General features: G+C 38.8%; 1 long non-coding RNA gene across 1 annotated transcript in view; it reads left to right on the top strand.

The window, feature by feature from the left end:
* Positions 1 to 7740, top strand: part of LOC147601206 (uncharacterized) — a 381994-nt gene extending 374254 nt beyond the window's left edge. Inside the window, exon 5 of the long non-coding RNA XR_015257972.1 lies at positions 7668 to 7740. This is a non-coding gene — a long non-coding RNA (uncharacterized LOC147601206). The remainder of the gene's footprint in view (positions 1 to 7667) is intronic.
* The last annotated feature ends 18206 nt before the right edge of the window (positions 7741 to 25946 follow it).

The following is a 25946-nucleotide window of genomic DNA, read 5'->3' on the forward strand; positions in this document are numbered from 1 at the left end:
AAATATTCCTTAGATGACACTTTATTGTCTGCAGTTTTTGGTGCTTTTAGCTTTTCTAAATGAGATGCTTTAATCAGAAATAGGATTACGTAAACTCAGTGCTTGAGAGCTCACATTTTTAATATATAAAAAGAAATTGTTTTGTTTAATGTTTAAGATCACAAAAAAATATGAGCATTACTTGAAAAAATTGCCTCACTGACCTTCCTTTTTCAAGATAGTAGAAGTAAATTTGGCCAGATTTTACTGAGCATTATAATTAAATTTTGCTGATCCATGGAAAATAGAACTTTAAAAGAGTACAGAAACCACTGATGCCACCATTTATTTTGCTTGGAATAAGCATTAAGATGAAGCAAAATTACATCTCTTTTTTAATTATACCCAAGTGTTGATTCTCAGGACATAACTTAGCTACACTGCAAAAGAACAAGCCTGTTGAAGCACATGAATGCAAGAGTCCCAAAATTGTTCAAAAGAAAAACATAAACATTGTTTTTCTTCTTAGAAGTACAAGTATTTAAGTAATTTTATCAAGAAAATTTTAACAGTATTGCTTTTTATGTAGCTTTTCACTATGTAGTGAAAATAGGAACGAATGCTACAAAAAAAAAAATTTCACCACAGAGTTCCATAAAGAAAAGGAAAAAAAAATATTTTTATTTCCTGTAGGGAAATGTCAGCCCTAAACAATTGTTGTTAACAACTCATTCTAGCTCTGGTCTGGTACAGTCAGAGCTACTGCAGGTCCTAATGTGCATCCTAACGACTAAGAAATTGAGATGTAATGAAGATTAGGTCTATATGAATGAAAAAAAAAAAACATGCGGTTTTGGAGGGAGACAGATGCAATTTAATTTCATTTTTCTTCTTGTGACATGTAGTAAAAGCCTTCTAAACTACCACAAGATACTCTGCTTGCTATTCTGGACATACAAATGATGAAGAGATACCGTTCCAAGAAGTTTTGTGCTTAAAAGCAATTTATTCACTAAGATCAAAATGATATAGTATCTGCCTCCACCCTTTTGCTGCTCATAATGCTGGCTTGCCATAGCACCCTGATTAATAAGCACCATAGTTTTAAATATAATTTAAAAATACTGCTAGGGTCATTCTAAATGATGAAAATAATTGGAATGTTGCTGAAGTGCTGACTGATAATTCAGACTAGATTGGCCTTTTGTGTTAGTCTTGCTGATTGAAATTAAATTTTTACTTGTAGGTTTTGCAGACAACTCTCCTATTTAATACAAGATTTTTATATAAAAATTGAATTGCTGTGTGTTGATGTTAGTAACTTCAGCCGCCTTAATGTGAGGCAGGCTTTACAGTGGCTGAGACACGACAGGAAGGAGAAAGTGACCAGAAATTGCCCGAGTAGTTTCTACATCCTACTAATGTTGACTCACGTCCTTCTTCCTTACATCAGCTCAGACCATTGCAGAGTACTGGGTGATGTATTTACTGATTTTGTTATCACACAGCACAGAGAGCACTGCTAGAATGTCAGAATTTAGTGGGCCAGAATTTTTAGTTAAAAAATAGAGAAAACTTGAATTTTACAGGTGAATTGGGCAGCTTTTTACTGAGGAGTTTAGTACTTAAGAAACCAACCATAAAAGAGGATAAAGGAATTGAACATGTGAAAAGCCCTCTGAGATACAAACTTTCAAAGTTTTGAATGGAAATCTTATGACATTTTCATTTTTAGCTAGGATATTTGGAATATATAATTATTCAGGAAGAAATCTGGAACAATCTGAAAATGTTGTAAGGTGACTGAAAGCATCTGGACCCTAATTGGAGCCTTGCTTCACCTCCTGTTTGTTTGTCATTGTACAAATAAGGCTGAGTTGGGCATGCTTGCACGAGTCTGGGCTACTGCCAGTCTTCCCGGCAGACTGTCCTGGTTTTATTTAGTGAAGAGGGGCTACCGTGGCAGCTGCTAGAGGCTGCTAGAAGTTGCTCCCCTATGTTCAGTGGTCTCAGCCAGACCTAGGGCAGACCCACCGCTGGCCAGGGACGGCCAATTGTTAGCAGAATGTTCCCTGATAACACCTCTGCAGTAATGTATTTAGGAAGGGGAAAAATGGGAAAAAAAAAAAAAAAGATGATGTGAAGAAGCTGAAGTGAGGGCAGAGAGGGGGAGGTGCGGGCCTTGTGGGCCTTGTGGCCCTCACCCTCTGGCCTCCTGCCAGGCGGCCTTCTGGGCCCGACTCAGCCCAGCCTGGCTGCAAGAAGCGGAGAGATGTGATGAGAACCTGAGAGGCATCTGCCTGCGTGTTGTGAAGAATTTCTGGTGAGAGGAATGGCTGCAGATGCCAAGGTCAGTGAAGAAGGAGAGGGAGGAGTAATGCCGCTCCTGGCCAAGATTCCCCTGCAGCCTTTGGTGACGACCATGGTGGAGCAGGTTGTCCCCCTGCAGCCCATGGAGGCCCACAGAGGAGCAGAGATCCACCTGCAGCCCGTGGAGGACCCCACATTGGGGCAGGCGGATGCCTGAAGGAGGCTGTGGCTCGTGGGGCCTGCGCTGGGGCAGCCAGTTCCTAAGGGATTGCACCCCATGGTAAATCAACCCATGCTGAAGCAGTTCAGAAAGGACCGTAGCCCATGGGAGAGACCCCATGCTGGAGCAGGGGAGGAATGTGAGGAGTTCTTCCGCCAAGGAGGAAGGAGCGGCATAAGCGACAAGTGATGAACTGACCATAAACCCCGTTCCCTCTTCCTCACTGTGCCTCTCTGGGGGAGAAGGAGGTAGAGATAATGTTAAGCCCAGGAAGAGGGAGGAGTGGGGGGAAGTTATCTTGTTCTCTTTCTCATCATCCTGCTTTGGTTTTAATAATAAACAAGTAGTTTTCCCTAAGTCGAGTCTCTTTTGCCTGTAACAGTAACTTTAAGGATCTCTCTCTGTCCTTATCTCAAACCTTTTTCCTTAAATTATCTCTCCCTGTTCCCTTGGAGAGTGTGGGGAGTGAGAGAGAGACTGCGTAGTCTGCTCCTGAGTGGGGCTAAACTATGACACAGACTTACCCTTCTCCCCAAAGAAGTACAGGCTGCTTTTTCCACCGTTTTCTGTTGTGCTAACAGGAGAGTTCATGGAGCCATTTGTGTCCCGCATTCCTCACTGGAAGGCTTGGGAAATCATCCTGTGACTCCTGCTGGACAACCAAAAGCCAGACCCAATATTCCCCCTCTGTTGTCTATAGTCAGGTAAGTGGTGAATAAAGAAAATAGGTCTCATTGCAGGGGAAAAAAAGTCCAACGCAGTTACGGCTTGATGATGGAACAAGCCAAAAGATCTCCTAGGATGTGGACTCAGGAGTTGTAGATTAAAAAATAATTACATCAAGAGACTGGTAATGCAAGTCTTTCTCGGGAACTTTCTTTTTAGTTATTAGGAGAAACTGCAATATATAAGACTAGCAGAGCACATCAAGTCTTTACAAAATCATTTTCCCTTGCTAAAGCTTCTGGCACTTGAAATGGTAAAAGGGCAGCTATAGCTTAGCTCACAAAGCTGCTACATTTTAGTCAGAAGGCAAGGAAATATGGAAAGATTTAAAATAAGTAACAGGAATTGAACATTTGGGGACTGGATTACACCAGACACATCAAGCCTGCTTTTTATTACTCAGCTCAGTGTCTGAGCATTATATATAAATAGGGATGCAAGGTAATTTCTTACGCTCTCTGCATGGTTCAGGCCATTGTGCAGGTAATGAGAACAGTGTGGGATATAATCCTGGAATCCCAACAGGAGCTGGTTGCCAATGTGATGACAAGGAAACCCACACCCTCCTAGTTACCTTTGGTCATAGGTCTTTATAACCTATGGAAAAAAACTAGTATCTTCATGTAGCCATGCAGTCTTGTTAAATTTCAGGGTCTGGACAGAAGGAATATTCATTCAACTGGCACCCATCACTTACCTGTTCATGTTTCTCCTGTTGCAGACATCACGAACCACGAGTCACACGCAGTCAGTCAGCAGCATGCAGATTGAGGCCTCTAGATGGGGTGCATCTTTAATATGTGATCACAGCATGGCAGAAAGCCCATGGAACAGCATATGTTTGGGACCTAACATGCGGTTTGAGATGTAGACACCTTTTCTGGCAGGCCTGATGCTGCTGGTATGAAACTTCATGGGATCAAGTTCTGCTTGTTTTACGGACAATGAGCTGGCACTTGTCAGTGAGCTCAGCAGTATCCAGACTGGTGAAGTCCATTGTACTCAAGCAGATCTCTCCATCTAGAACAGTCTTGAAAGGTGACCGTGGATGGCCAAGGAGGCTCTCAGCAGGCAGACAAGCCTTGCTCCTTCATATTGGCATGGATAATTTGTCTTAATAACAGCAATGACAATAGAGTACTTGTTATCATATTCTTTCCTTCCCAAGTAAGCTATTTTTGGAAGTTAATGTGCAGCTCAGATTGATGGTCCATGCTGCCACAGTCTGATTTCAGTCAAAGGATTTATCCTTTGTATTCCTATATCCTCCTGTCTTTTTCAGTTCTACCTAACAAGAACGCTCTTGTAGCTAAAGGCAGGAAAAAAAATCTGTCATTTACACAGCTATCCCTCTACCATGCCTTCCCCTTCTTTTTGTCTTGCTCTCTCTCCTTTAATTGGTATAGAGAGAAAACATTTAGCAATCTCTCTCCCTCTTTCCCCTCATTAGGCTAAGGATGACATATTATTTTTCCATAGTGTCTTTAGGAGCACACTATAGCAGCCAGTGCTCATTATTAACACTAGAGGAAGCAAAAGCTGGTGGCTTGATCCTGGATTTATGTAGGTGCATGTAAATGAGAAGACATTTCTTTGAAATCAGGTACAATACAGCAGTGAAAAATCAATGGAGATCAGAACGTGGCTTGGTGACTGTTTTGAGCTTCTCTAAGTGCTCATGTTATCTTATACCCCTATTGTTTCTAATGAAGGGAGGCTTCAGGTACAATGACATAAACAGATAGACCTCAGGCTTTTTACATATTTTTTTTTTCACTTCTTTATGATATATTTTACCTGACTTTGTGTGTCAATTTTCCAGCTTGTTTTTCTCACTTTTATCTATATACTGACAAAGCCATGTCCAGCAAATTCAACATTTTTTGCTTGAAACTAGAACTGTTCTCTTTCCTTTTTTCCCAGCCTCCCTACTTTTTCTTTTTCTTTACTTCCTTTGCTTTTTTGCCTTCCTGTCTTTCTTTCTTCCCCTTGGAAAAAGGTACTAATTAGCTCTAATAACCTATGTACACTTCAGTTACTGCTGCTAGTTGCAATCAAACTTATCACCCATTTTTTACTTCTTTGTATTACCATGAAAATATTCTCAAATCTTACAGTCACATTATTGACCTATATTATATTTGTCTATAGGGCTTTAAAAAAATGTGATAATTAACTCACAAATAGTATAGGTTTCTGTACACCTGTGTTGAGTTTGTGTAGTGAAGGGGGCTACAGGGGTAGTTTCTAAGAGAAGCTGCTGGAAGTATCTCCTTTGTCTGGTGGAGCCAGGGCTGCGCCAAACGGTGACGGTGATAGCGCCTCTGTGACAACGTATTTAAGAAGAGGAAACAAAAGCAAAAGCAAGGGAAGAGAGGAGGAGACGTGGGCCTCGCAGGCCTCGCCCTCTGGCCTCCTGCCAAGCAGCTGTCTGTGTGTCCAGGCTTAGCAGAGAGGAGAGGAGTGGAAAGAAGAGAGGAGAGGAGAAGAGAGGAGAGGAGAGAGGATACGTGAAAGGAACAGCTGTAGACACAGAGGTCAGTGAAGAAGGAGGGGAGGAGTAATGTTGCTTCTGGCAAGAATCCCCTGCAGACCATGGTGCAGTCTATGGTGAGGCAGGCTGTCCCCTTGCTGCCCATGGAGGCCCATTGAGGAGCAGAGATCCACCTGCAGGCCGTGGAAGACCCCATGCCAGAGCAGGCAGATGCCCAAAGGAGGCTGGGGCCTGTGCTGGGGCAGCCAGTTCGTGAGGGGCTGCGCCCCGTGGAAAAGGACTCTGCACTGGTATCAGAAACTGAAAAAAATTAATTAATGTCTCAACATCACTAGATGATGGAAAGAACCAAACAAAACATTGACGAACCACAAATGTCTCATTTTACTAGAAAAGTCTCTAATTTTTGCTAAAAGCTTCAATAACTGTGAGACTGGGTATCCTGTTTTTGTACACCTGCCCCGGAAGAGAGCCAGGCCCTGTGCATGAGCTCAAACCCTGGACAATACCAAGCATGCACACCACTACCAAGTGACCGCACAATGGAGGCCAGTTCTGGGGGATGCAAAATGACTTTGTGGACACTGTCTTGCTGGACATTAGGTAACAACATGCTTCAGATAACCGCATGGCTTATACGGAGCAAGCGGGCTTTGCATTTGCTGAGAGATAACAACCACCACCATGGAGACAGATAGGCAGGATGCAGCAACCACAAACTCCTCTGTCAATGTCTGAGTCTTCCAAAGGTGGAAAGCACCTGTCCTCCTACGATGGAGGGACCTGCGAAGGCCCCCAAAGTGTCAAGAAGGAGCAGCTGGTGCAAAGGACTACAAAAAGGGTTGCCACATGAATCCATGTGTGAATGTCCACCCCACCCACTCAGATGGACCTTTGGGATGCCGATTCTCCATGGTGGCATTTTCACCCTTTTCAGATGTCCACCCCACCCACTCTGTAAGACGGACTTTCAGGACGCTGACTCTCCATGGTGGCATTTCCTCTCAGCTCTTTTTCTTTCTACATCCACCCCACCCACTCCCCCTCTTTCCCTCCTCTACCCTCTCTCTCTCTTTCCCTCCTCTCCTCTCTTTCTCTTTCTCTTTCCCTCATTACCCTTTGTGTGTGAATGAAATAAAGAACCAACATATGCGTTTGACACCATTGTGTTTTAATTCTGTAACTGAGAAACTTGCACCTCTCACGACTGGACCTTTATCACTTCATGAAAACTGGAGAAGTTTGTGAAGGACTGTAGCCCATGGGAGGGACCTCACACTGGAGCAGGGGAAGAGTGTGAGGAGTCCTCCCCCAAGGAGGAAGGAGCAGCAGAAACAACGTATTATGAACTCATGGCAACTCCCATTTCCCATCCCCCACCCTTCTGCACTGCTCAGGGGAGGTGGGGAAGATGGGAAGGGTGAGCAAGTGGCTGCATAGTGCTTAGTACTGAGTGGGGCTAAATCACAACACCACCAAAGAAAAATTATTTTTAATTTCTGATTTGGACAAAGCAGGCTAAGTGGAAGAAGAAACTGTATTTAATATTCAACAGAGTGAATGGAAAGGTGGGTAAATGCAAAATGGATACATTCAATAGTCATTGCCTACAACTCATTTAGAATCATAGAATCATAGAATGGTTAGGGTTGGAAGGGACCTTCAAAGGTCATCTAGTCCAACCCCCCTGCAAGGAGCAGGGACATCCCTGACTAGATCACGTTGCTCAGAGCCTCATCCAGCCTGGCCTTGAACGTTTCCAGGGATGGGGCTTCCACCACCTTTCTGGGCAACCTGTTCCACTGTTCTACAACTTGCATTGTAAAAAATTTTTTCCTAATTTCCAATTTAAATCTATCCCCCACTATTTTAAAACCATTACTCCTTGTACTCTTGCAACAGGCCCTACTGAACAGCCTCTCCCCATCTTTCTTGTAGGCCCCCTTGAGGTACTGGAAGACCACTATCAGGTCTCCCCGGAGCCTTCTCTTCTCCAGGCTGAACAGCCCCAACTCTCTCAGCGTGTCCTCATAAGAGAGGTGCTCCAGCCCTTTTATCATCTTTGTGGCCCTCAGGATTATTATTAACAGGATTATTAAGAAATCAAAGTTCCTACAAATTTTAAGCGTGAGTTTTAATGTGTCTATTGACTTCCATCAGAGGTGTTTAAATACTTTAAGTTAGTTAGCAAAGTCTCATATTATGTCTGAGAGTGAGAAAAATATTATGACCTTCATACAAAAGAATATATGGAGGCATGGGGGAGTAAAGTGGCTACTAGAAGTCCACAGAATCACAGTTGCATCTAAAATAAACTAAAATTGAGAAAAACTTGGATGAGACTGGAGCCCTGTGTGGATCATGTGTGGCCTTTGTTTTCATCCCCTTTGGTATTTTCCACCCCAAGCCTAAGTCCACAGGCTCTGCTGTTGGCCAAAGTCAGTGGGTAGGCTTCAGTGTCCCTGAGGTGTGTGTAGCCCTCTGTATGGAGACATCACTTTCAGAGTTATGCCACAGCAATACGCATGCTCATAGAACTTACAGGCAAATAAAGAGTGTCAGGACCTGACTCCATTCCTCTGAAATAGGTACAAAACTAAGGATGGTTTCAGTGAAGGGAGAGCTGAGCCCAGCATCCCACGCCAGCAGATCTTGCAAGGCAGCCTCCATGCAGATTCAATCACTGGCCTCTCTGCTGAGACTGTCAGCAAAGGTGCCAATTAGTGCCAGTTGTGATGATGATTTTTGTGATGCCGACACCTGTCCACTATGAACTGGACTGTGACCACATTCACATTTCCCATTAGATGCTGAGCAGCTGTCAGACCGTAGCAGGACTAAATGATGTATTATCTTCTGTGCACATCAGTAAGCCAGACAGGCTGTATTGTCTCTAAAATGGCTTTCATGTCAAATTATTTTAATCTCTCTTTAATAATGTAACTGACTCGTTGCTTTGATTTTAGTGTGTTTTCTAGCTCATGGATTATTTATTCATATAATATCAAGTAACATTCTGTGACAAAACAAAACAAACTCAACTGCAAGTATAACCAGATTTTGAGCTGCTGGCACAAAAAGCACGCTTGCAAAAATGTACTTATATAGCCTTTTAGCAGCATCTGGAGGTATAAATTGCATAATTCTAAACCTATCTGACTTCCTGCACAGTTCCAGCTTGATGGACACAGAGACTTATACAAAGGAGTGTTTACAATAGACATGTACAGATTTTTAATGCATGCAGTTTGAATACAGTGCATCAGTTCACTTTGGAGCACAAAAGGAGCTTTTTATATGCAGATGTAAAACAGGTATGTATGTGTGCAGATCCTGACCAGAGGACTATTGTACAAGGAGGAGTTAGTGACCCACCCAGCAATTACCATTTAGCAGGTGCAGGCCTGCACTGTGCTGTGCACGCAGTGTGACCTTCAGATCTGTGTTGTGCTGTGCCCATCCACTGGCCACAGGACAGACCTGGCTGGCTGGTTGTGACAACGCAGCCTGTGGGCAGCTGCCACTCGGTCCCACCGATTGTACACCTGCGGGTCCTTGCCTTTATCTAAAACAGCAGCAATGAATTCTCATGTGCACATCTCTTTTGTTTGATAGTGAAAAAGATAAATGGACTTATTTTATTTTAGAATAACCTTACAAGAGCTCAGAAATCTGAAATACTGGGTAACCTTTACACGGACAGGATCTGCACAGGATGCTGCACCCTGCTTGAAGGCCCGTTCGATAGTGCATAACTTGAGGTTCCCAGCATCTGAAGGGATGTAAGACTATCTGTGCTAACCTCTTTTTCTTTATAGTGTTAGCTGCAATAAATGGTATTTTAAGCAATACTTCACAGAGTCTGAGTGCCCGTCTTACTGGGATTACAATAACCAGCACCTCCTGGTGCAAAATCATGTGTGTGGGAGCATGTGTATTGAATGTGGTCTGTTGTGTTTTGATGTTTCTCTTTTGTGATCTTACTTCAATATGACACCTTTCCCATCAGCCACATCATTTTTCATCTGCTGTTAATTTAACAAATATACTTCACAGAGGATTAGACGATCCTTTGCTTTGAGATGTTTTCATAGGTTCACAGATCCAATATTTTACATTCAACTTTTACTCTTCACCTTCCTCATTAAAGAAAGACTTCATGGAAATGCCCAAATAAGTGATGAAAGGAGGTGCCTCTTAAATTTTAACTTCAAATTGGTGTAGTGGTTCATAAGATGTACTTGATTATTTTGGTAATTTTTCAAAAAAGAATGGCTGTGATCACCTAGTGGAAAAAATCAATTTCATGAAATAAATAAATAAGGCTACATAATGTGTTCAAGGTGCTCCCCATATTACATAGTGTGTGATATCGTAATAGCATTTTGCATAACCCTGAGCAAACTGAAGAGAGTGTAACAAAACTCATTGTCTTAAACTCATGTATTGGACTCACTCTCTGAGAAATCCTAGAGTTGTGTGACTACACATTGAGTCTCCCCCTCAATACCCTGGATTCTCTACTCAGTTGTTTCCTAACCATGATCTTTTAAGAAATTGATACAACAGCATATATTTTATTTTTTCATAGCAAAAGTATATATAGTCAGAATCCTTAGTAATCCAAATTATAAAAATTCATGGATTTCTATTGTGAATAAAAATCAGGAACTGGAAAAATAGTTTCATTTATTATTTTCTGTAGGTCGCATACTTAATGGCTGATATGTCTGGTTGGGAAGCAGAAAAGAGCTATTTGTAGTCGTTTCAGTTTCAAGGACTATTAGCTAAATCACAAGGAACTTGATAGAAAACTTGTATCTTAGTGGATTTTTTTTTCTAGAGAGATGGAAAACATTAATTTCTGTGGACATTTATTAAATGAACATCCATTAGGGATTTTTTTTTTGTCTGTAGTTTTGCAAAACCTTTGAAGTTTTAAAATAGGTTGCGCATTGCAATGCACGGAAAAAGCTATCCTACTTTATAGTTGCAAAACAAAGGATGGAAAATACATTTACAATCTCCAGTGGAAAATAAAATCACCTAAAGAAAAGAAAAAACCCAAGTATATATATATATATATATATATATACACACAGATATATATATATATATTCACTTGAGACATTGAAAACACATTTTGGATATGTTCATTTTATCTCTTTTGACCAAAGCAAAATGGCTTTTCTCAGCAAGATGCTGCATGTAATGTACCATGGAGAATTTTTTTCAAATGTATTCCCTAGATGGTGTGGAAAAAAAAGAGATTCGATATGATTTATACTTGTGAGCTTGTGCAAACCCATGTAGTTCTACTTCAGCCAGTAACAGTTCAAGACAGATATCTTTTGGAATAATATAAAGTGTTTTCTTTAACAATTATGATTATCTTTTTAATATATAACTTTTTACATTCTTATGTAATAGCAGACTACTCATATCTTATGTGGAATGGATACAAGTAACTAATAAGGGTGCACGCCATATACTGTTTTTTTTATTATTTTTAAGCACAGCATTTGTTAAGTTGTCATAATAAGATTTAACATGAGGACCCTGATGGGGTATTTTAGTGTTAAAATACAACACCTCAAGTTCCAGAAGTTTTTTTTCTCTCCTTAGACCTATAAAGTAAAAGGGAGAGTCTTCATGTAGGTGATTTAAGGAAGCAAATTGTGATGGTTCCTTATATTAATCAAATTGTTAACAACCTACAGGATATATTACAAATTCCTTTGCCCTCAGTCAGTTCTGTACCGTCAGGGACTCTCCAAAGCAGGACATACGCAATGCGTTGTGTGTTGCAATACATTCTCTCTGTTCTTAGGTCTATTTAAACAGAAGCTATAAAATCTACATTTTAAGCAGTGCTGATGCAGTGCATTATTTGTTGCAGTTCAACACAGTTAGCATTTTCGAGAACTCATTGCACTGTGTACCTTCTGTTAATGTGTCTTAAAGACTAGAAAATATTGATGGAAACTGGGTCATATAAGCAGGAAAATGTGTTGTAAAAGACCTGATACGAGTAGCATGTGTGTTGGCTCTTTGGTTAGCTTAGGTTTTTGAAATCTAGGCAGGATCCGCAGCCTGAACATGAAAGCAGAAAGAGATTTATTCTGTACAGTTTCATCATCTTGTTACAATCTTTGTCCTAAGAAAGGAAGATGGAACCTTGTGCCATTTTCAGTTCTTGTTTAATATCTTCTTCACGGGAAAATGCTGCCAGTATATTAAACTCATCTGTTCTTTCGGATAATAAGGATGTAATGTACCATTTTGACCTTTCCAAATGCTGTGTTTCAAATTGCCGTTCATTAGATTTTTTTTTTCCTTGATTAAAGTCTCACTAACCTGTAGAAACAAAATGGAATAGGACCTAGTTAAGGCATAGCATATCAAGCATGATCAAAACAGAACGACACATTTGTATAGCTCAAGGGCTATAACAGACATTAACACTTTTTGTGCTACATCATTGCTGTACTCATTCGTAACAAAAAAGTAAAATTATGTTTATTTAAATTTTCCTCATGACAATCCAGAGTCTGAAGCTGAAGAGCTTCTGTCTGGTTCAAAGTTTAATGTTTAGAATAAGAAAGACTCTATTTCTGGGATCTGTAGAAAAGGTTCAGAGATGAAGTTGTAAGAGAGCTGAATTATAATTCTTAAATGAAAATGTAATTAAATGATAAAATATATATGACTGAGGGCTAGATCCTGTTAACCTTATTCATCATTGTTGATTTACAGATTCTTAAATTGAGAAACAGATATTAACGGCAGAAGAAATTATAAATTATTGCCAAATCTAACCTCCGCGTCCCCAAAATTTCTCTATCAGCCTCTGTAGCTTCTGTATGAGATGTAGTGTATCTTCCAGAAGAACACAGATTGCTCCAGTGGTTAAAAGCTCCCATTGTTAATTTGGTGGAGGATGGACAGAATGGAATTCTTGACTCCAGCTAATTATACATTCCTTCCTCTTAAATTAGCTCTTAATTGTCAGAAATCCTTTTTTGCCTGTAGGTATCTGAAGGCTGTAATCAATCTACTTCTCAGTCTTGACTGAATTAGTAGAACTTATTTTGTTTCTTACTGTTGGTGCATTTTCTTTAAATTTTGCTAATTTCAGAACTCATTTCTATACATTTTTTTTTTTTTCAATAAACCATACTGGCACATGGCTTTCCAGTAGAAGTTTCACAAATGTGAACAAATAATTGTGTGCCAATTTCTGAATACTATTTACCTATTTACTCCTACAAGAATTACATTGGCCTTCAAATAATATCCCACTCATAATTCATATCCAACTTATTATCTGTAGTGACACTGTGTTCTTCTCCAAATTATTATTTTTCTGGCTAACACAGAATTAAAACAGACTAATCCCAAAATAAACTGTTAAACAAAACAAAAAGTAAGACACAAGCTGTCCCTTTGTGTACAATTAAAAAAAAGTTAATACACTGCTCACTTTGTTCACCATTTGGTTTTGCTCTCTAAATGCTTGCATTAGTGGGACTGTAAACTGAAAGTTTAACTCTTTAGGCTGGTTTCCACTTCTTTTTCAATAGTGAAGCGGTTTTGCTTACTGATAACCTCTGATCAGGAGAACTGCCCAGCATTGGGATTGGTGTTACATACATACTTAGTGATAAAATGACTGTTAATTGTCCTCCTGAGAGAGAATAACTCAATATTGGTGTCGATGTTATGAATGCCTCCAGAGGGACTGCTCTATCTATCAGAGCAATTTAACTGTTGTTTACTTTTGCTGTCTCTGTAGAAATCAGTATGCGTTTTAAAAGCACTAGGTAAGAAATTTTGTGTTAGCACTTATCAAACCAAAAGATACAACAGGAAAAATATATTGGTGTAATACAGGAAACCGCCTAGTCTGGGCAGTGAATTTCTTTTAAGTGGTTTGTATCACACCCACAAGTATTAAGAGATGAGCATGCAGATGCAATGACAGGTAACAATTCACATTATTCTCTGTAGGAAAACGGATGAGTATCATCAAGAAAAGCAATAGCTTAAAGTTCTGTGTATAACACACTTCCTTAGATACATTTTTTCATAAGCCTGAACATTAGTATTAATGAAAAACATATTTACCTAGAAAAGAAGCAGAATTCCAAGAAGTAGTTTTAGCTGTGAGTTATACCAGTTGGTTTGTGCTGTAATGTTTATTCCCAGGAGAAGGCAAATCATCAATCAGGAAGGGTTTACAATGAAACTAGGTACTATATTAACTGTTTTCTCACTTTCAGTTCATATACACAGCTCAGTATCTAAAGGAAGGAGCAAAGCCAAAGCAAGTCATTTAAGACCCTGTCAGAGGTCTGGTATTCATGTGTACATGCGAGTGGGTAACCAGGCACATGCACATATAGTGACCAAAATGCGTACTTACAACTTTTTCTAGCCTCCATGTATTCAAAATAGGAATATGATGTATCATCACAGACTGTCTTGTTCTGCCTGAGGATTCCTTCAAAACAATAAAATGCATATAAGGAAAAAACATTTTTTACAATGAGGATGGTAGAACAATGGAACAGGTTGCCCAGAGAGGTGGTAGATGCCCTATCCCTGGAAACATTCAACGTCAGGTTGGAGATGAGCAAGCTGATCTGTTTGGAAATGTCCCTGCTTCTTGCAGGGGGGTTGGACTAGATGACCTTTGAAGGTCCCTTCCAACCCTATTCTATGATTCTATGATTCTAATTTTAATCCGAGGCACTAAAGACTACGGGTATGAGCTAATTACCATAGTCTTATCTTAAGTAACAACATAAACCATGAGAACCTCCTGCTTAATCTATAGATTCCTTGGAGGAAACATGCCGGAGTTGTTCTCCTCTTTCTTGATAAACCACAGTCCTTGTCATGCTTCCCTAACAGAGCAGTACAAGGAAAAGACTGGAAATCCACAGCACTGTGAAGGGCTACTTTGCCCATCTACATGAATAATGTGAAACTGTTTAAGGTTCATAAATGTTTTGTTCTGAGCTATTATAAAACCAGCCACCTATAAAATAGAGCCATATGGCTCTTCCTCTTCTCAGAATGAGATTGCTGTCACTTCGCCTACTTTAAAGTGCTACATGCAGATCTACACAAATGCATCCTATCGACAGCAAGATGAGGCACTTTCATTTTTTTGCCTCATATCCAGCCTACATAAACTTCAGCATCATTGATTTTATGTTTTGTTTCCAAGGGACTGTGAAAAAAGAGCCTGGAGAATAACAAATGCACAAATACCATTCAAAACGGGAGGGAAGAAAGAGTGAAGTCTAATCAAACAAGCATGAACAGTTGAGATATGGTATTTTGACAGCATTAACTAGTGACAGCTTAATTTTTCAGGGCATTCTGGCTTTTAGTTAGAAAAATAGAATTTTATCAATGGATTGTAAGGTTAAGGTTTTTTCTTATTTTCATTTCTTTTTCCTTTTTTTCCCCTTCTGCTTTCTTTTCTTATCTTCATTTTTAATTCCTTTTTTTTTTTTTTAGAAAAGTCCCACAATTTTCTGAAAGAGTTAAACAGCTCAGCCTCTTGACATGAGTTATATAGTTTTTCAATAGAAATCAGCTTCCCTGGTAGCTGGATAGATTTCCTGGTAGGAGGAAGACTTTTCCATAATAAATTTGGGTTTGAAGTTAGATGTCAGGCAAGTTTCTTCAGACTCAGTTGTTCAAATGCCACTTTATGCTTGCTTGTCAAGCCATTAGATCCTTGTATTTACTTTTATTTAATGCAAATTTCCTTTATTTTTCATAGGCAATGAAGCAGTCCATAATCACTGACCCATTTTGAAAAAAGACAAGCCTTTTAATTCCTGCAGGATATTTCTTAACCTTGCAGTACTCACCAAAGTGGCATGCAGGGATACCTTATGAACACAAGTAGTAGAACTGCACAACAATGATGAAGTAAACTTGGCTACTTAAAATACAAATGATTAAAAATTCCCAGGTACGTTTGTGATTCTGGGAATATTCTTCATATTTTTTTTCACAAAAAAAATGTGGCTTTAATATTCAGAAGTAAAAATACAAACAATTTAAAGAAAATTTTAAAAATTTACAAAAAATTTTTAAAAATCCTACAAATGGTGGCTGTGATTGTCTATATTTTGCATTTTGAAAAATTAGGAAGAATTCTCTTTTCTGAGCAAGAAGTACAAATATCATTCTACAATAGATACTAACCCCAGGTTTTGGATCCTCTTTACTGGTATTGTTGCTGGCACAGAGAGTCTCTCAGACCAGAAATCAAAGGTTATTTTTTTTCACACATATTTGTGTCCTGTTTGCCTGTCACAGTCCAGTGGATGGCATATGGTTGTGTGCACACCCACGGCCAGCTCAGCGTTCTCAGCTCTTAAATTCATTTCATGGCTATGATTAAAGAGGTTCAGTCTTATTTTTCTGGCCTTTCTCCAGATGAATAAGTAACAGTGTGGCAAAATCTGGAAAGATATGAATTATATGACAGTAAAATAATAAAATCAAGGATAAAATGTACTACTGTACAAAGTATAAATACAAATGCAATGTACTATGTCAACTCCAGTGTCAAGGCAGCAGCCATAATATAATATGATTTTATATTGTTTTCTAAGACCTTTTTGATAAGAGTAAGGGTGCAGAAAAACTAGATTTCCCCTGAACAATATCAGTATATGGGTTATTTCCAATTATGAAAATTAGAAGTCATAACCACTGGGAACAGCATTTTGCCCTGTTGGAGGCACCGAATAGATCCCCAACAGCTGAAATTCACACAGCTTCTTATTTAACATGCCAAGAACTACCTTCCTTTACCCTGGGGTTAAAGTGATGTCTAGTAAAATTACACTCTATTTTGAAAAGGGAAATAGGTTAATATTGACACTAGGATTCAGGGTGTTGTTTTAATACTGCCTAGAATTTTGAATTTCTTATGACAGAGTAGGAATGAAAGTAAAACTTGCATATTTGCATAGACAAAAAGTAATTATTTTGATAATTTTGAAGTCATATGGAAATTCTAATGCAGAGATCTAAAATTTAATTCCTATCCTAACAACAAATATGAAAACCTTCCTTTCTTCTTACACAGTATAATGAAATCTAATGTGTCGAGAAATTAATAGAAGATGAAAATAGAGCATGAAAAGGACTTATTAAAAGAATTAAAATTGCACTTAGGGGTATTTTACTAATTTTTCTTTTTATTGTTTTGTGGCAGTTTCAAAGCATCAGTCTTTTGTAGGTGGACAATCCCAGTCTTCCCTGAAACTTACTTAGAGTTACTTCCCAGCCAAATACATTTGTGGAATTAAAAAAAAATTGAGGGGACACTGAGAACCTGTGATGAGCATATGTAAAGCCAGGCAGAATCCAGTTTCCCTGTGATCTTGCAAAAGGCAGTGCCTGGTGACCACCTCAGGCTCCAAGGAGCTGCTGGTTCGGAGAGGTAACTGCTGGCTCCAATTTGCAATTACCAATCCATTACTTTTAGGAGCAGTGGCTGCAGGAAACCCCCTTACTAGGCAGGCTGACATGGAGCACTTGGTTCCTTGTCCTCCTGCGATGGAGCTGGAGGAGCTCCAACAACTGTTAGAGAACCCGGCATGAGGCTGGGAGCAGTGACTGGAGCGTGGCTTGGGAAGAGGAAGACTGGAAGCCTCAAAACCCCAGCAAGGCTTGATTATGGATTGTCCTACTGGGAGCCATACAGCCTGAAAACTACAGCACAAAATAGAATGGGCAGATCACTGCTTGAGCCTCATACTGCATTGTATGTATAGTATCAAAATAAAGACTTGATTTCAAATCTCCAAAGTTTTGGATTGGCTTGATTTTGATCACTGCTGTCCTTTGTGGTCACTATGGCAAATAGCCAGTGCATTTCCAGTCCCGCATAAGGAATGCTAGTTATGCACGTAACGCTGAAAGTGGGGAAAAAAAAAAAAGTATTGGGAGGCCAACAACAAAGAATGAGGCGTTCCATTTTTTGTTGATCCAAACATTTGTGTTTCTGATTTAGGGACTATTGCTCAGCAGATGCCAATTTTTTACGTTTCAGGAAATGGTACCTCTGGTATGTATGAAGGGCTCATCCTGAAGTGAGTCTTCTTGATCTCTATAAATATTTGGAGTTGGTATGCTACTTCAATGGAATTAATAGAAATCATGGAGATTTTTATTGGTACACAGACTACACTCCACAGAACACCATTGAACTGACTTCATGTAGCCCATTTATTAAACTATCTTCTGTGCTTTTATATTTAGCACAGTATAATTTTAGAGACAGATCTTAGAACCTACACAGTTTTGCTTAGACTCACTGAGGTGAATAGGATTTCTCATTACTGTAGTAAGATATGACTTTTTTTAAAAAAAAATTTCACTTTCTTTGTGAGTCTGACACTGGAACTTCCTTACAAGTATCAGTTCATGGAGTTGTACAGTTACTCAGAGTACTGGGAGAGAAAAGAGCATCTCAGAAACCACAACAGGCAATTATTCATAAAGGCTGATGATTTAATGACATCTTTTATAGCTTATGGTAAGTCAACTCTTTGTGGTTTTAGTAAAAAGCTTAAATAAGTTCTCATATTTATTTTTCAGGGTTATTACATTTATCACTCTTAACTGTCTTTTGCTTGGATCAGGATCATTCAAGTATTTTTAAGTATATGCCTAAATATATTACTGTTTATTCTTGTGTTACCCTTTACTGTCCTTTTGTCCTTGACAAAAAGTTTTACTGTCCCTTTTCTAGATTCTCAGAGAACTTGTTGTGCCAAGAAATTTACATGTGATGGAAATATCTGCCCTTTTGTTGAAGGACAGGCATATGCAGTATTCTACTGATGTATGTATATCTCTGAAGCATACACAATACATTCTTTAAATTAATGATTTGCCACAGTATTGTTACACTTAGCTCATTCTGCCAGCTGAATCCACAGATACTGGGATGAGTTGAATGCCTATCTACAGTTAGCAAATATTTACAAAATAACTGTTTTTACTCAAAAATATATTTACGAGAATGCTAAAATATTACAATATTACAGAAAATATTTTGGGGGTACAGAAACAGTAGAAATGCTGAGAAAGAGACCTGGAGCACGAGAAGAGTAAACACAGATAACATTTTTTCTATCTAATTCAGGATCCTTTTTCTAGTGTTGTCATTATATGATGCATCAGAAGAAATCTTTCTGATTTCATAGACAAATCTTACAGTACCTCAGTAGTGAAAATGCTCAACTCAACTACCAATTAAACAACCAGTCACAAAAAATCTTGCTCTCTGTACTATGTCATTATCGTCACAATTTAAAAATCGCTCTGGACAAAGATTGATTGTGAGAGGATAAGAAGCTGGATGAGATTCTGATAACAAGCAGTAGGAGTGACTGGAAAGCCATATTAGAAGACTAATATTGCACCACCTTGCTATTCATATAAAGACTGATGCTGCAAATACTTTAATTAAAATATAACAATATGGCTGAAAGTGAAATGTCAAATAGGAAGTACAAAAAAATATAAGTAGGGTAGATCTGAAAAGAAGTTAAATTTCAGAGAGGGTGTTACAGTAGGCAACTGAGAAATATACTGGTATGCCAACATGCATTTTGACAAAATGCAGAATTATATACTTCAGAAATCTGGATGCTAATATATATTATTTGATTTTAAATTCATTGGATTAATGGAAAATATACAGAAGTCATTGTGTCCATCCCAATAGAAACAACTGTTCAATACATAGCAGATGTCCAAGAAACAGCAAATAGCTGAATGTGAAGTGCAGTTAGAATATTGGACTCAGGCGTGCCTGAGTCTGCATCTAAAATACTTGAAAAATTCTAGTGGCTAAAATGTCAGTGCTCCCTATTTATGAAAATCTTACTACTCATTTAATTTAGAAACAAGCAAAACCAAAAGAGTTCAGAGAAAAACAAATTTTTTTTTTAAATGTAAAATGAACTTGAACAAGTCACTAAGACAAATTATTCGTAAGCATGAAACTAAAACTCTTCTAATATACATCATAAATATGTGTTTATGGGCAATGGCAACAGCCATAATTCTGACGAAAGCACATCTCCCTACCCTCCCTAAAAAGAATGAACAGACCAAACCCCACTTTAATCTTCTAGAGGAAGTCTGGTGTTGAACTCCCTTCTATACATTTAAAAAAGAAAAAATCTAAAGTGATGTGACATTTTTAATTTTAAAAAAATACAGAATGTAAAACCTTATCCTTTAAGGGAAAAATGAGCCATCAAATTCCTGAGACTGGGGAGGAAATTGCTCTGTTGGTACAGCTATTTGTCCTGAGGAACATATCTCTACTGGGCTGCTGTTAAAATGTCTGATATTCCTAAGTATTCACTTAGCTCAGGTTTTGGCACTGGTTATCCAACAGGTCGGTACATCCCTCCATCTGAACAGAGAACCTCCTCTGTTCATCAGTGTAATTACTTATTTCACCAAATCCACTATGCTGAAGTGGAACATGAAGCTACAGCGCACTCACAACACATGCAGTACTTAACCTCTGCTCCGTTTCCTGAGAGACAGGGGTGGTTCATGCTGACAGTTTTAGTTTTTAATCCTTATAGAATCATAGAATCATAGAATGGTTAGGGTTGGAAGGGACCTTCAGAGGTCATCTAGTCCAACCCCCCTGCAAGGAGCAGGAACATCCCTGACTAGATCAGGTTGCTCAGAGCCTCATCCAAGCCTGGCCTTGAACGTTTCCAGGGATGGGGCATCCACCACCTCTCTGGGCAACCTGTTCCAGTGTTCTACAACTTGCATTGTAAATAATTTTTTCCTAATATCCAATCTAAATCTACCTCCCTCTATTTTAAAACCATTACCCCTCATCCTATCACAACAGGCCCTACTGAACAGTCTCTCCCCATCTTTCTTGTAGGCCCCCTTGAAGTACTGGAAGGCTGCTATAAGGTCTCCCCGGAGCCTCCTCTTCTCCAGGCTGAACAGCCCTAACTCAGCCTGTCCGCATAGGAAAGGTGCTCCAGCACCTTTCATCTTCATGGCCCTCCTCTGGACCATCTCCAGCTGGTCCATGTCCTTCTTATAACAGTATGAGTATGATCTGGATTATTTCTTGTCTACATAAATGCTAATAATTTGTTGCCTGTTTTAATATTCTGGAAAATGATGCATATATTACCAGCCCCTACTTGACTATAGCTTAAAAAAAGAAACAAACAAGTCAAAAGCTAGATTCAGTTTGGAGGCTTCAACTTCATGTAGGCATGATGTTAAAGCAATATAGAGTGTAAAATCTGTTGTCCTGGCAAGGAAACTTCCTGTGTTAACATCTGCCTTTCTGCTCAGGTCTGGACATAGGAGTTTTCAGGAACTGCTCCAAGTCATCCTTGTAAGTCTGTGTTGCCACCTGATTTTGCAGCAACTGATACTCCTAGAGCCTTTATGGGCAGCTTCTATGCAGGCACTGTTAAGATTCACACTATATTTCTTGTCCCTTGCCCAAGTTTCAGTTTGTCATGCTAGGCAACATTTGAGATTCACAGCTTTTTATTTTTCAGAGAAAAAAAGTCTTTCATCTTCTCTTGCTTTATGTTACCACCTTCCACTTCCATCCTGAAATTCCTACACTTTTAACAGTCCCGTTTGCTTTCTTAGTGCATTCATCTAGGGAATAACTAAGAGAACCCAGTTGCTTGTACTCAGGAATCACTGTCCTTACTGAAGTCTTTGAATTTGTAATTATCTTATGATAATTACAATTATCCTTTACTGCACCATTTTATCTTCAAAAATGTTTTATTTCTTAAAATGTCAGTTACAGAAGTATATTAGGGGAGACATCCAGAGCATGCACATACATCTGTGGAGATGCATATTTATTTCTTCACAAGAAGATGAAAGTATTGGGGAATGGACCTCCAGCTCTGATTAAGGTTGTAACCACTATCTATTCATACCATAATATTAATCCTATTTCCATGAAGACTGCAATTTTAAAGTTGCAAAAGCTGACCTACGCCAAAATTGCTTTAATGCATCTCTGTGGAAATGTCATATCAGCTCCACAGGAGCAGCGATTAGCAAAGGTAGCGTAACAGAAAGGTCAGGAAACTGCAGCTGAAGTACTATTGCACTGTGTGGGAGATAGGCATTTCAGAAGAGTATATATATATATATATATTTCAGAGATAAATTTGGTTTTACTGTCCCAGCAGTGGGAAAATCAGCTCTTAAATGAGAAGTCTACTTCTTTAATGGCTGGTATACCGTGCAATACTGAAGACTTTGAAACTGTGTGGGTTAAGTTAGTGCCCATTTTTAGATATTTCGGCATAGTGAAGTTCATAACAGACATTTTAATTCCAAAGTCTGCAGACATCTCATGCATTATCTGTACATTATCAGAAAGACAGAAGGGAAGCAAGAAAGGTGTCAACTCTAACTGGATTAAGAAATGTTAGAGAACTGATGAAGACTATGATGGGAGAGAAAAATCTCTTTGAGTAGACTGGAAAATAAAAGGCAAAAGCTGGTAAAAATACACATTTTTCTGTGGTCAGAAGAGGCTGCACCTTTCCCAAACAGTAGAAGGAGAAAAAGTAGAATTGTGGTATTATTTGCTGGGATTAATGAAGGAGTGTTATTTTACACAAAAGCTTGGATCATTCTGTGCAATTGGCATCCCATCTGATTTGTTTAATTCAAAGAAGTTTTACAGAGAACACCTGGAAACACTCTGCCCTTGCTTGCTAGAAAGAAATCAAATACATTCTGTTGGGACAGTATTGAACTTTTAGCCCTGCCAGCTCAGCACAGCTATCACAACACTCAGAGGATAATTTTGATATGCATAGTAATCCTATTTACATTTATTTGTTTTGCTTGAATACAGTAGGCTAGAACTCTATATGGACACTGTCCATACTTAGTCTATCATCCCAAGAGCTCCCAATGAAAGAATCATAGAATCATTTATGTTGGAAAAGACCTTTAAGATCATCAAGTCCAACCATAAACCTAACACTACCAAGTCCCACTAAGCCATGTTGCTAAGCGGCATATCCACATATCTTTTAAATATCCCCAGGCATGGTGACTCAACCACTTCCCTGGGCAGCCTGTTCCAGTGCTTGATAACCCTTTCAGTGAAGAAATTTTTCCTAATATCTGATCTAAACGTCTCCTGATGCAACTTAAGGCCATTTCCTCTCATCCTATCATGAGTTACTTGGGAGAAGAGACTGACACCCATCTCGCTACAACCTCCTTTCAGGTTATTGTAGAGAACTGGTATTCTGTCCAGTTTCCGGCAGCAATAATTTGTTGCTGCAAAATCTTACTCTGCTTCATCTGTTTTGGCCATTCCTAGAGCTTGTGCTCAGCAGAGTGCTTATGGAGGGTGCAGCATATACCAGTTTCTCCACAATCGTGTTCAAGTTCAGAAAAAAATGTAAAAAAAGGTAGTGTTCCCCGCCCCCCCCCCCCCCCCCCCCATTTCACATGTCTAGTTCAAGGTGCACTTTACTCTTCTTGGAAATTTTACAAAAGTACAAGTACTCGAATGGAGTACCAACAGACTCACTAACTTATTCCAACGGTGCATCTAAACACCTGTAAACAATTCAGAAGAGATATAATAAGAGAAAGGGGCAACTGAGGAAAAGTATGAAGACTAGAAGGTGGTGAATGTACAAGGGAAAAAATATTCTCGCCTGCAGAAGCATCAATATTAGTGATGAGGCATAAACCAAAAAGTAGCCACTTGATCTTCAGACTGAGGTTAGTGGACTGGCAATTAGAAAATTATCTTTTTACTTCTAAGTGGATTACCTCTGATTGGAAGTCACCAAGGGACAAAAATCTAGTATTCAAGATGCCTTTTTTTTTTTTAAATGAAGTCACATTTGAAAGAAAGCTGTAATTTGAAATGCAACATTTATTGTTCTTTTCAAGGCAGTGCTAGAAGAAAATCACTCCATATCTTTCTCAATAGCTTTTATATTAGCAAATCCTCATATACTCAAGTGCAAAATTACTGTGAGAGCAAAAGAGAAGAGGTTCTTTTAATTTGCTTTGCTGTTTTGAACATCCAGAGACCTGCAAAACCTGGATAAAAGCCCCTGGTTCATTCATTCACTGGAAGACTTTAGAAACATATCTTTGCTTCTGTTTGAGTGATAACTGCCCAGAGTTGTGAAATTTGGTGATTATGTCAGATGTTAAGAATAAACAGTGGCACCTTCGATATGCCTTGTACATGCTAACAAAATATACAAAAGTTACTGGATTGCATAATAGTTGTAACTAACCCGGAACAGACTTAGAATCCTGTTCCATGGGAATAACAGAATGAATGGAAAGCAGTTAATAGCATTAAACCCACTGCACAGAGATGTGAAGCATAAAGCCATAGTTAATGACTTTTGCCCTCTCCCCCTCCTGCTCCCATCAACACAGCTTCTTTCTTCCTCTTTGGTCTATGTAATTAATGTATATTATTCTCATCCAGAAGTACGTGACCTTGTTTAAGTATTTAGTCTTTTCCTTAAAAACTCAGATGATTGTAACATTAATTATTTTAAACAGCAATGACATATATTATACATGTGTGAATCAAATGAAAAATATTATTCTGAAATGTTACCTCTGTCCACTAAAAATGTATATGGAAATTGAATTTAATTTCCACATCTTTGTTTCAAGCACCTCAAAAGAAAAGGTGATGCTGAATCCAGGGTATTCTTTTAGCATGTTTACTCCTTCATCTGATCTTCTCTAATCTCTAACATCTGTATCGTGGTCCAACATCACAAAGCAAAAAATGTACTGTTCTTTTCTCAGCTGAGTCACTTGCAGGATATTTCAGGGTGTCTAATAGATCAAGACATTATTTCATTATACAAATATGGATCTCTGGGATTTATCTCCTATTTCATGTGACAACAGAAACTATTAAAATGTTTCTTATACTAAAAAGATCTCAAAGTCAATATTTTGATTAGGACAAGATTGATACCAAACTCTTACTGAATATCCACTGTTATTGGAAAAAAAAAGAGTTGCATATCTGAAGAGAAGGAATTGAATTTCATACTTATATTAATGAGTTTTAAAGACAATACCACTTTATTAAATCATATTATAGCTTGATCAAAATATTGCAGTATATTTAAAAAAACTAAGGTTAGAATTAGCTTTCCTTAGTAGATGAAACTTCAGAAAATACACTGATTGATAGATATTTTGAAGTTAATTTTTTCTGTCTTCCACAGATTTATAAAATCACCTGTACCTGAAGGAAAGCAAAACACAGAGGTCAGTTCAACCTGTGCAACTCGAAACCAGCGACTGAAGTCTGCATCGACAGCTGGTAGAACAGACAACTATGTGGAGTTAATCTAGTAACAGTGTGCTAAATTTTGCTTCTCTTCTATAACTGGGACAAATTGTCAGATTATTCAAATTTCTATCACTCTTTTGGCACTAGTGCAATAAAGTGCTGATTCTAAACCCATGAGAATTTACCCCAGCAGTATTGCTGTCTGTGGGATGTCCCATTGTTTTGTCAATGTGTTCTGAGCATGATATTACTTGGTGTGAGGAATGATCATAACTTAAGTATTAGGAATTGCATCATGGCCTTGGTGGTATCTTTAAAAAGCAGAGGCTTTTTTTTTTTTCTGGCAAACCTCTTGTTTTCTTTGCTGCTGTCCTGGGAATCTGCAATGCATGCGGTTCTATCAAAGGACATCAACTTTGTTTACAGGGATAGAAATGACGATGGCAGTACAGTATCTTAATGCTTTTCTGAGAGAAGTTGGGTTTTACACTTCAGGAAAATGTTTCAAGTCTATAGGAACTCCAGATGTGGAGGTCCATGGCAAGAGTCTCGCATACAGTGAAAGACCTGCAGTCATTCATATTCCACTCATTGTCTGGGGACAAATTCAGAAGGGACTGTGTGGAATTTGGCTGTAAGTTTGAGAACTATGACAGGGGAAGGAAGCAGGAGCAAGGCCACACGCTTCCCAGATTAATGGTCAGCAGTCTGCTCACAGACCTGCCAAATGTAACTATGCAAGGTCTTCTAAAATCAGGAAATGGATTTGAGACCAAAGGCGACATCCAGGCAGCAACTCTAACTCGGAGCTTATGTAAGTGCATATG

Source organism: Chlamydotis macqueenii, chromosome 3 (assembly GCF_036417535.1).
Source record: "Chlamydotis macqueenii isolate bChlMac1 chromosome 3, bChlMac1.mat, whole genome shotgun sequence".
Taxonomy (NCBI): Eukaryota; Metazoa; Chordata; class Aves; order Otidiformes; family Otididae; genus Chlamydotis; species Chlamydotis macqueenii.